The following is a 12898-nucleotide window of genomic DNA, read 5'->3' as shown; positions in this document are numbered from 1 at the left end:
ATCCTTCTCCTTCTCATCCTTCTCCTTCTTCTCATCCTTCTCCTTCTTCTCATCCTTCTCCTTCTCCTTCTTCTCATCCTTCTCCTTCTCCTTCTTCTCATCCTTCTCCTTCTCCTTCTTCTCATCCTTCTCCTTCTTCTCATCCTTCTCCTTCTTCTCATCCTTCTCCTTCTCCTTCTTCTCATCCTTCTCCTTCTCCTTCTTCTCATCCTTCTCCTTCTCCTTCTCCTTCCTCATCTCCAAGGGCATTTAAATTAAAGGTACAGTGTTCTGCACTAATTTAAAGGCTCTCTGAAGCCTAGAAACCCTTTAAATAAGTCATCTTCGTAGCGGAGAAATTCGCATCGAATCGAATTTCACACTGGAATTCGCCGAATCAGCCGAATCGAATTTTTCATTTCTTCGCTCATCTCTAACTGCTAGCATGGATAGAGGACATCTCGAGGCGAAGGTTCCATGTGGGATATACTTAAGGAGAAGCAATCTCCAATCAACATTGAACATTCAATAATGTATATATGCTGCATGAATCTAGCGATCCAGAGGATAAATAAGAGCTGTGAAGTAATAGAAGTTGGAATGAACAACTAAAGCTAAAGTGTAAGGACTAATACCAGAGGGGTTTTAGCTGGATATTCTTGTGGAACTACAGGTGCAAAAGGAACCTCTCGCCAGATGGCTCTATACTGCTGTGTAAAAAAGTGGAAATAGGTACAATCAATATATAAAACTGAAAACAGATATACAGAGATCTGCCTATAAATAATAATAATATCTATTTAAATCATAAAATATATAGATAAATATAGGCAATGATATAAGAGATACGATATGCAGATGGTGAGATATAATAGAAAAGAAGTGATATAACCAGTCCAATCGGGTCACATAATTTCAAATTGATCGACCCAATAAAAATCAAAATTAGAACATTAGTACATAAGCATGTAGGAATATGGAAAATATATAAAATATAAAAATATATATGGCTAGTGCCTAAAAAATGAATATAAAAAGGGACATCTAAAAATACATTTTTCCAATATAGTTAGAGCGATGGTGCCAAGATGTAGCAGTGTGTAAATATAAAAGATAATGGATAATAAAATCTGAGTGGTTGTATCAACATCAGAATAATATAAATATCCATTTAAAACTTATGTCATACATATGAAAGACAAAACATCCCTTATAAGGTTAAGATGGGGGATGTTCGATCATAGGCGGAATCCCATGAGGGGTTGTGATAAATATGTTGAAAGTTGTATATAAAAATAAAAGGAGATAGCTAAAATGTGCGACCTAAAAACAAAGAAGAGATTAGCTAGTATCTATAAAGCAGTTAATGTCCAAATCTATGTTTAGCCCTTGTGGGGAAAGTGTTTGTATTAAAAATATCCATTTTGTTTCCAACACAGAGACAGCTCTCCATTTATATGTTCCTCTCCAATGTTTCTTTATTATATCAATACCCGTGAACCTTGGGGAATGTGGGTTTCTATTGTGTGTTTGGCAAAAATGCATAGACAGTAAAATAAGTATATATATTGCCATATATTTGAAATACTACAATTTTGGACATATTCAATATATTTCAATAAATAAATTATTTATATATATATATATATATATATATATATACAGTCAGGTCCATAAATACTGGGACATCGACACAATTCTAATATTTTTGGCTCTATACACCACCACATTGGATTTGAAATGAAACAAACAAGATGTGCCTTAACTGCAGACTGTCAGCTTTAATTTGAGGGTATTTACATCCAAATCAGGTGAACGGTGTAGGAATTACAACAGTTTGCATATGTGCCTCTCACTTGTTAAGGGACCAAAAGTAATGGGACAGAATAATAAGCATAAATCAAACTTTCACTTTTTAATCCTTGGTTGCAAATCCTTTGCAGTCAATTACAGCCTGAAGTCTGGAATGCATAGACATCACCAGACGCTGGGTTTCATCCCTGGTGATGCTCTACCAGGCCTCTACTGCAACTGTCTTCAGTTCATACTTGTTCTTGGGGCCTTTTCCCTTCAGTTTTGTCTTCAGCAAGTGAAATGCATGCTCAATCGGATTCAGGTCAGGTGATTGACTTGGCCATTGCATAACATTCCACTTCTTTCCCTTTGGTTGCTTTTGCAGTATGCTTTGGGTCATTGTCCATCTGCACTGTGAAGCGGCGTCCAATGAGTTCTGAAGCATTTGGCTGATTATGAGCAGATAATATTGCCCGAAACACTTCAGAATTCATCCTGCTGCTTTTGTCAGCAGTCACATCATCAATAAATACAAGAGAACCAGTTCCATTGGCAGCCATACATGCCCACGCTATGACACTACCACCACCATGCTTCACTGTGGAGGTGGTATGCTTAGGATCATGAGCAGTTCCTTTCCTTCTCCATACTCTTCTCTTCCCATCACTCTGGTACAAGTTTATCTTGGTCTCATCTGTCCATAGGATGTTGTTCCAGAACTGTGAAGGCTTTTTTAGATGTCGTTTGGCAAACTCTAATCTAGCCTTCCTGTTTTTGAGGCTCACCAATGGTTTACATCTTGTGGTGAACCCTCTGTATTCACTCTGGTGAAGTCTTCTCTTGATTGTTGACTTTGACACACATACACCTACCTCCTGGAGAGTGTTCTTGATCTGGCCAACTGTTGTGAAGGGTGTTTTCTTCACCATGGAAAGAATTCTTCAGTCATCCACCACAGTTGTTTTCCGTGGTCTTCCTGGTCTTTTGGTGTTGCTGAGCTCACCGTGTATTCCTTCTTTTTAAGAATATTCCAAACAGTTGTTTTGGCCACGCCTAATGTTTTTCCTATCTCTCTGATGGGTTTGTTTTGTTTTTTCAGCCTAATGATGGCTTGCTTCACTGATAGTGACAGCTCTTTGGATCTCATCTTGAGAGTTGACAGCAACAGATTCCAAATGCAAATAGCACACTTGAAATGAACTCTGGACCTTTTATCTGCTCATTGTAATTGGGATAATGAGGGAATAACACACACCTGGCCATGGAACAGCTGAGAAGCCAATTGTCCCATTACTTTTGGTTCCTTAACAAGTGGGAGGCACATATGCAAACTGTTATAATTCCTACACCGTTCACCTGATTTGGATGTAAATACCCTCAAATTAAAGCTGACAGTCTGCAGTTAAAGCACATCTTGTTCATTTAATTTCAAATCCATTGTGGTGGTGTATAGAGCCGAAAACGTTAGAATTGTGTCGATGTCCCAATATTTATGGACCTGACTGTATATATATATATATATATATATATATATATATATATATATATATATATATATATATTGCATGTTGAAATGCATTTTTATTACAAAATATATGAAAAATATTTTTAAAAATACATTTCAAATATACTTTAGGTTTTTAAAAATACAAATCTACATTTTTGGAATGCATTTACAAATATGTGTAAAAATATATGTTAACCTCTTGCCGACCGCGCATAGCCGAATGACGGCTTCACCGCGGCCGGCCAGTTCTGAGTGGACGTCATATGACGTCCTCCCAGAACGCGCTCTCCTGCGCGCCCCAGGGGGCGCACACCCGGCGATCTCCGTGATCGCTGTATCCTACGGACACAGCTGATCACGTGATGTGGTGAAAGGCCGATCCCACCGGCCTTTTACCACGTGATCAGCGGTGTCCAATGACACGCTGATCACAGGGAAATGCAAGTGCCGGTTCTCGGCTGCACTTTCCTCACGCTGTCAGATCGTGAGGAAAGTACTGCCGAGAACCGGCAGTTGTCAGAGCGGGGATCGGCACCGATCATCAGGGCACTGATGATCAGTGCCCTGATGATCGGTGCCCAGCAGTGACACCCGCAAGTTCCGCCCAGCAGTGCGCCCACTAGCCCCGCCCACCCGTTCCCAGCAGTGCCCCCACCTGTGCCCAGCAGTGCCCCCACCTGTGCCCAGCAGTGCCCCCACCTGTGCCACTCTGCAGTGCCACCTACCTGTGCCCAGAAGTGCCACCTACATGTGCCCAGCAGTGCCACCCACCTGTGCCCACCCACCTGTGCCCACCAGTGCCACCCACCTGTGCCCACCAGTGCCACCCACCTGTGCCCACCCACCAGTGCTGCCCACCAGTGCCACCCACCAGTGCAGCCCAGCAGTGCTGCCAGTCAGTGCCACCAGTCAGTGCCCAGGGGTTGTGCCAGCCAGTGCCGCCAGTCAGTGCCCAGAAGTGATGCCAGTCAGTGCCGTCTATCAGTACCCATCATCAGTGTCACCTATCAGTGCCGCCTATCAGTGCTGCATATCAGTGCCGCCTATCCGTGGCCCCTAATTAGTGCTGTCTATCAGTGCCGCCTATCCGTGCCACCTCATTAGTACTGCCTATCAGTGCCCTTTAGTGCTGCCTATCAGTGCCCATCAGTGCCGCCTATCAGTGCCCATCAGTGCCGCCTCATCAACGCAAATCAGTGAAGGAGAAAAAATACCTGTTTGAAAAATTTTATAAAAGAAACTTTTTATAAAAGAAATTTTTCAAATTTTTTGCACTTTTTTTAATTTATAGCGCAAAAAGTAAAGTGCCCAGTGGCGATTAAATACCACCAAAAGAAAGCTCTATTTGTGAGAAAAAAATGATCAAAATTTCATATGGGTACAATGTTGCATGACTGCGCAATTGTCAATCAAAGTGCGGCAGCGCTGAAAGCTGAAAATTGGCCTGGTAAGGAAGGGGGTATAAGTGCCTGGTAGGCAAGTGGTTAAAATGACTTTTTTATATGTTAAAAAAAAAATCTGAAGAATATATTTAAAAAAATATATATTTTTTAAATATATTCTTCAGTTTGGAGACCACAGGTTTAGAAAATGAAAGCATGCTAGCTAGAAACTAAATTTCCATTTGTCTCATGGGAGAAACAGCTCTGTCTATGTTGCATCTGCTGTATTTACTGTATGAATCTGAAGTGTTGAAGTATTGTGCAAATGTTTTATTAAATACAATGCATTGTGCATGAATGAAGTATGGTTGCTACTGTGTCCTCGATGTCTTAAAAACTAGGACAGGAACAAATCTGAATTGCTGATACCAATAATATCATGTTTTATTTATTGCCTTGAAATATACATGACACTTTGAATGTGAGACATTTTAAAGGATAACTTTACCTTTGAAAACATGCTACATGTTCCACCCGTTTTTAGGGTGGAACGTGTAACTTGTTCTCAATTCTGCAGCGGCTACTCGATTCCCCCCCCCCCCACCCTGTGACAGAAGTACAGGAAGAAGTCCCCATACAAGCTACAAGCATCCGTGCAGGCTGAGAGTTCTGTTAATGAATTAACTAAAAGTCCCGACAGTCTTAGCGACTGTTGGCTTGTAGTTCTCAATGAACTACTATGGCACTGTGGAGTGACGTGGTAGTTCATTTATTCTTCCTGTCAGTATATACATTTCGTACTGGCAAGCTGATATACTGACAGATCTGCAGAAGACCTGTATGGCACCAGCGATCTGCTGATCGCTGGTGCAATGCTTTACAGGCTCTTTCAACCAAAAATAATAAATGCACATTTTTTTTGCCTGCAAAAAATGTGCATTTATTATTTTTGGTCAAAAAGTGAACTTTTCCTTTAAATAGGAAGTTACAGTACTCACTGATACTCCGGCCAAGCATTTGACAATGTACTACAACAGAAATGTTCTTCATTTACCTTGGAGATATTTGTAAAGGAAACTGGCCTCTGCTGGGGTTATTTTGGAGAAAAAATATATAATTAATGGAATAATGATGCAAGAAAGCAGACATAGACACAAATCACTTGCCCCTGCTGAAAAAATTATTTGGAAAGGTTATGAAAAATTCTTATAGTATGACTATGGTTGGTTCTAACAATGCCTTGTGAAATACAAATCGGTGAAGGGCTAGAGAGAACTTGTCAGTATTCTGTACTTCTCTAAGAGTGCTTTGTTGGCATAAATGTCATTACTATCAGCAGAATCAAGTAGCCAGTTAAAATAAGAAAAGCAGCTGTCTAAAAAAGTATAGCTTTTTCACAGGTTTTTTTAATAGGGAACCTGTAAGTATAGCAATGTGAGAAATACCATGGCTGATGTGTTTTGAAGTTGCATGTTCTGGAGCTGTGCTCTTTATCCTTTATGACTGCTTAGTGAGTCACCGACCTTTAATGCGTAAAAGCATTTTGGATGTCATGACACCTGGTACGCACTTCACTGTCCCAGGTGAGTGACTCATGAAGTAGTGAAGGGAGATTAAATGTGAAAACACCAGAACATACACCTAAAACAAATCAACAATTGCAGTTTCAATATTTGTTTCCTAAAAGTTATTATTGAGCAATATGCAAAGATTAGAAATCATACTGTAAGTACCCTTCCCAAATCGTATTCAGTATTCTGAAAATTATAATCTGCTATGATTTACTATACTCTGCATATCGCTGTCAAATTCTACAACATTTAATCAATAAGCCAATTTCTTGAATCCAGCTTATTGACATTTAAATAGATTTTAACAACAGCATTTATCAGATCCATGTTGCAAAGATTTCCTACCTACCAAAACTTTAAAAACTGTCACTGATATGCAGAACCAGGCCAAATGTAAAAACAGACAAGGATAAAGTTACCTTGACAGAAATGTAAATTTAATATTTCTAAATCATTAATTTAGGGACAAAGGGTAAGACTGTCACATACCTCACCGTACTAGACCAAGATGATGAAGGTGACCTCTTGCACATCCAAGCACCCCTGGTAGTGGAGTCAGGGACTGCTAGGACAGTAAAAAGTTTAGTAAAAAGTAGCACACCTTACAAACATTACACATTTGTTAGGCACACAGTTAACCCTTTGATCACCCCCAGATTTTAACCTCTTCTCAGCCAGTGTCATTACTACAGTGACAGTGAATAGTATTATCACTGATCAGTGTATTAGTGTGACTGGCAATATCAGTGTCAGTCAGTGTACCTCCCAGATAGAGTCAGTCAGTGCCAGGTTGCCCGTTATACTATCACAGTCCCACTATAAGTCGCTGCTCACGCCATTACAAGTATAAAGAATAAATAAATAAATACAAATTCCAGTATTTAATCTATAGTTTGTAGACACTATAACTTTCACACAAACCATGAGGACTCACAACCACGATTATTGCTGTATATTGAATAAAAACTAATTTTGATATGTTCATCTTCATTATGTGTTAGAGTGAGTCAGCAGTAGGAAGTATTTGAATCAATATTGACCAATTCTGTTGTTCATTTCATCTATGGTGATTTTATTATGAACTTTTTTTGTATAAAAAATACAATTTTTACCAAAGACATGTAGCAGAATACACTTTGGTCTAAATTTATGAAGAAATTAGATTTTTTATTTTTTTTAAATTGGATATGATTTATAACAGAAAGTAAAAAATATTATTTTTCCAAAATGTTCAGTCTTTTTTCGTTTATATAATAAAAAACATAGTGGTGATCAAATACCACCAATAGAAAGCTCTATTTGTGGGGAAAAAAATTCTATAAATTTAATTTGGGTACATAAATTCATGACCACGCAACTACCAGTTAAATTAGCACAGAGATAAATTGCATAAAATGCCCTAGTCATGAAGGGGATAAAATCTCCCGGGCTCAAATGGTTATGGCAAACTTTTTCTCTGGTGCCGCCCTGGACAACTTTATTAAATATGCTACTAGAAGAAAGAGTAATAGCCTCAGCAAAAGAGGTCCAAGCCTTAGGCTGTAAGACCCCCTACATTTGATGTTTTGAAGGAGAGTTACTTTCATTCAGACATTTGAAACTCCTTCCTCATCTGCTCCATAGGATTGAGATGGAGGGCATTCCAGTGATACTCAATGCACCAAATTGGCAGGGGTGAATGTAATGCCTGGACCTCATCAGACTCCTGGCAGACACTCTGTGTACTCTTCCAGATGACTTAGATTTTTAGTCCCAAAGAGCGGATTACCTCCCTGCTTCATGGTCACTGGCAGCATAACTTTTGAAGCCCAGGTCCTCAGAGACTAGGTTAAGCTAGAAAAACTACCTCTTGTCTACCATCACACATGAAAATGTGCTTCACATGGTGTAGGTCATGTAGATTCCAGCCCAGCTTCCTCAGTGGCTCTGAAGAAGAGGCAAGTCCTCGAAACGCATCAGCCTATTGGATGTCTACACTCCCTATTGCGGACTGTTACTCAACGTGATGTTGACCAAGCTGTTCTTTTATGACGTGCCTTGACTTTTTTGTCGTTTGTGAGTACAACACCTACTTTATTTCTTATTAAACATTTTTTATAGTATCAAAAACCACTCTTTGACCCTATCGGAGGGAGTCCTCTGTCAACTTTCATCCACAAAGTTGCCTTCCTTATTGCCAATGATTCTGCACAGCGCGTTTTTCAGTTGGTGGCCAACTCTTCTAGAGAACCAATTTCTTGTTTTACACTGATCCGGCCACATACCAGCTGAGGCATCTTTGGTTATGTTTTGTTACACTAAGATCTTTGTGATTGCTCATTATTGCATATCTTATTTTAAGTCTCTCCAGAAAGCTAGCAGCATCTTTGAATGACCATCACCTATACAGTATACAGCCAGTTTTGTCTGTGGTTTTTAGTTTGAAATGTGGTTTCTTTTTATATAATAAAGCTGTATTACACTCTAATTTAGAGGAAATACTTCAATCTGCTGCTTTCCATATGCCTTTATTATCATTGTTTTATTTTCTTTTATATGTGTGTATTTTTAGTAGCAATTCTGCTTTAAAATGTTGGTTATTTTAAACTTTTCCTTCAGCAATGATGAAGGGTAATTGTGTGGCTCTTGAAACACGTTGGTGTCCCTTGACCCGTTGAACAATAAAGACTTTGAATTCTTAAGGATTTTTCATTTGGCTCTCTCTTTGACCTATTACACTTGATTTACATAGAGACAAGGGTGTCCTGAGGTCCCAGAGCTTCTATTTTACCTAAGGTGTTTTCTTCCTCTTACCCTAATAAATTGTACTTCCTTCCCTCTGTACTGCTCTTGTACTCTCCAAGGAGATTTCCGACCATTGTTTGTATATGGTATGAGCTATTTGAGTTTATGTCTTGGCTATAGCTTTTTTTCTGATTAACTGACTTTTTTTCATCAATCTTGACGGTAGAATGGACAAGTTCAAAAAATCTTGTCAACCATTGGCTGTGGTTTAAAACCTCTATAAAGTTTCTACTGCTGTCTGTTGCCTGTTCAGAACAGTATCCCCTCAGTTCTACTCTATATTGTGGGCATTTGACAAAATGGGAATTGAGGTGAACTCTCTATTGCACAGACAACCACAAAAACATTAGAAAAGCTCAGAACTTCTGCGGTTTTAAAGGTATTTTGAATATAAATTTGGGGGATTTTACTTTCTGTCCAAAGGATTTTTGTCATAGCAGTAAGTGAGAAATCTGTGGAATGGAACATAGCATTTAAAACCCAACAGATGTTGTGAGCCTTCCTCACTTTCTCCAAATCTGAACAAATGGGCTGAAGTTAAACTTTAACATAAACCTACCATTTAAAAAACGTAAAACACATTCCTCATTCCCAGAGCAATACTAATGCTGGCCATACAATAGTAGATTTTGGAACATTCCTACGAAAATTCTTTGTACAACTAATGATGGGACAAATGTTAGAAAATTTCCATTGCTTTTAACATTCTATTTTAGAATGAATGTAATTCCTATACGAAAATCACATACACTATACAAGAATTTGTTCAGTCAAGAGAAAATTTCCATCCCGCACCTTCCAATTTACTAGTCACTGTGGTCAAAAACAAATGTCGATTTGACTCCACTAACAATTAGAAAAATAAATGAATGTTCTTAAAACTAAAATATTTGAACAAAAATCTATATGTGCCTGGCAGGTTAGAATTAGCTAGTTCGGTGCTACCCAAGACTGGAGGGTAAGGGTTAATGCCTTTCCCGGTTCTTTAATTTTTGGTGGGATCTTTGAGTCCGACCACTGCTCTTGAGGATATATAAAGGGACAGTTTGTCGAGTCCAGAGACTCATCTTCCCCAGCAGGATTCTGAAAGCCTTGTGGCTGGCCATCAGCAATATTCTGTAAGGGATACAGCCATTTAGAAGCCCAAAGGATGTGAGAGCCATCCAACCTATGCTTTACCCAAAGATACCAGCTACCGGGGAATGCCACTAATGGACCTTTCAACACATGGACTCTACCTGTGCAGGTACACCAGGGAAGCGCGTAGATAAAAAGATATATGGAGGAGAGCCCCCATAGAAAAGAAGGTACTCTCATGGGACCCAGGTAGTTTTATCGATACAAAAAAATATTATTGATTCACATATAACACATATGCACAAGCAAGTACAAAAATTTAAAATAGTATCCACCCATCACCGTTAAAATATGACAACATTGTCACTTAAAGTTAGGAAAGCCCAGGTAAGATGTCAAATTTTAAGAGGTCAATCCCCAAATTGGTATATCACAAGGCTCACATTCACCACCACAAAGTCATTCCATATAACCTGGTTAAAGGAGATGTGTGGGGGTGGAGCACAGAAATAGCAAATAGGGGAATAACTAGTCCTAAAGAGATTAAATCATGCATATAAATCAAAGTTAGTGTCAATCGAGATTATGTAATTCTCAGCCATGTATATAATTGCAGAAATTCACCACTTCAATTAGGAACTCAAAAGTCCTATCACCTTCATAAAAGTTGTGCTATGAGTGATTTCAGAGGGGCAAGATCCTGACTTGGAATCAATAGACTAATAGATTTTCCAGGCAAACCAATCAGTAAGGAAAACGCCCTCTGGCTGATAGCTGTAGTCAGTCATGTAATTATTTTGCAGGAGGAGGTCTGTGTGAAAAACAGATTATCAAGTTGAACAGACTCAGCATGGATGTTCACTCAGATTGTAATTAACCAACTTGTCTCCAATTGAAACCATCAGTCCACCATATCAGTGGATAGTTAGGCTGTATAGTGGGAAAGCAATCCACAATCAATGGCTCATCCAGCAGAGACCATCAGAGGGCTGTCGCTCTCATAAAGATTGTGCTATAAGTAATTTCAGAGGGACAAAGTCCTGACTTGGAATCAATAAACTGATAAGTGTTCCAGACAACCCACTCAATAGGGAAAATGCCCTCTGGCGGATAATTGTAGTCATTCATTAATTATTTTACAGAAGGAAGTCTGTGTGAGGAACATGGATTGTAAAGTTGAACAGACCAGCATGGATGTTCATTCAGGTTGTGATTAAACAACTTGTCTCCTATTGAAACCATCAATCCATATCAGTGAATAGTTAGGCTGTATGGTGGGAGAGGAATCCACTCTCAGTGGCTCATCCAGCGGGGACCATTAGAGGGATCAGTTAAGTATAGTTCAAAATAAATCCCACTTACATTGCTGCTGTCACCATGGTCCTGGCATAGTGTGCACTAGGTCTCCACACTTAAGCCAGAGGACGATCAACACTTATCCCATATCAAGTGGCAGATATCCTCTGGAGACAGTCAATCCCACATGGACAATCCAGCACTCCAAGTGCAAGTGACCCCAGAGCACTCTTTCCGGGTCAAGGCAGTATCAGTCATCCATACAGACCTCCATGCATGCAGAATGACTGAATCCTGTAGAGGGTTGGCAGTCTATACTGGTGTAATTGGACATCAATACATAGGTCCCAGGGCATCCTAGGAATGAGCTACTGTCAACATGTTTCGCCCATTCAACTTGTACACAGGCTTTGTCAAGACCAGTTGGGGGCACCATACATCTTCAATTTATTTGCTCAGCCTCATAACGAGGCTACTTCAGCATTAGATGGTGCCCTTGAGAAGTTCAGCTGCTATCATTTACCCTGATTCAGGTTATACTTATTTAACTATTTAAAAACCACAAGTTTCAAGTCAATACATATTGGCCATTTTGGGAGGAGTTTCAACATGGTAAAACAGATTGGCAAACATCAAACACACAGGGATAGCCCACATCTCCATCCCGATGCAGAGAAGTCATCCCTGCAGGGGCAAACCATCAACCAAAGACAGTTAACTACCCTATATTTTAAATATTACTGAAAACATTTTCTAAATCAGAGCCTACCCAGGAAGAAACACACCTAAATTCATCTTGTTATTGAGGCCATTTGGGACCAAAGTTCCTAATCTATAGATCCAACGTTTTTCTTGCTGGAGGAGTACTTTAGCAAAATCGTGCCTTCTAGCAAATACTTTTAGGGCAAAGAACCCCTTAACTCTAAAGTCCTCAGTTGAGCCAGAATGATTTTTTTTTAAATGAAGTGCTAGGGGGTTCACTTCTTCTCCCTGTTTTGGATTACTTTTACTCCTAATGGCTGTAAGATGTTCACCAATCTGGATACGCAGAGATCTTTTTGTCATACCTGTATAAAATTTCCTGCACGGGCATTCAATCATATAGAGTACCCTCTTCATAGAGCAGTTGATAAAGCTCTTAATATCATATATTTTCGTATGATCCGTTCCAGTGAACATCCTAGTTTTCTCAACAAAGGGACATATGGAGTAATGTCCATAGGGGAACATTACAGAAATAGATGGTAACCAGCTGGACAAAGGACTTCTAACAAATTCTGAATGTACCGAAATATCTGTTAAATTACTTGCTCTTTTAGCTACCATGGAAGGTTTTGGGCCTACAATTTGGGCAATAACAGGATTAGAGATCCAGGCATGCCAGTGTTGGGAGAGTATAGATCTCACCTTCCCTCATTGGGAACCAAACCTCGTAATAAATCTCGTCGAACCCGGTTTTAAACTTTCACCCCTTCTGGTGGCTTTAGTGGACTGTTGGAGTAAGGCTC

Source organism: Staurois parvus, unplaced genomic scaffold (genome assembly GCF_062004578.1).
Source record: "Staurois parvus isolate SC_StPar_1 unplaced genomic scaffold, SC_StPar_1.0 ptg000131l, whole genome shotgun sequence".
Lineage (NCBI taxonomy): Eukaryota > Metazoa > Chordata > Amphibia > Anura > Ranidae > Staurois > Staurois parvus.
Note: the sequence above shows the minus strand (reverse complement) of the source record.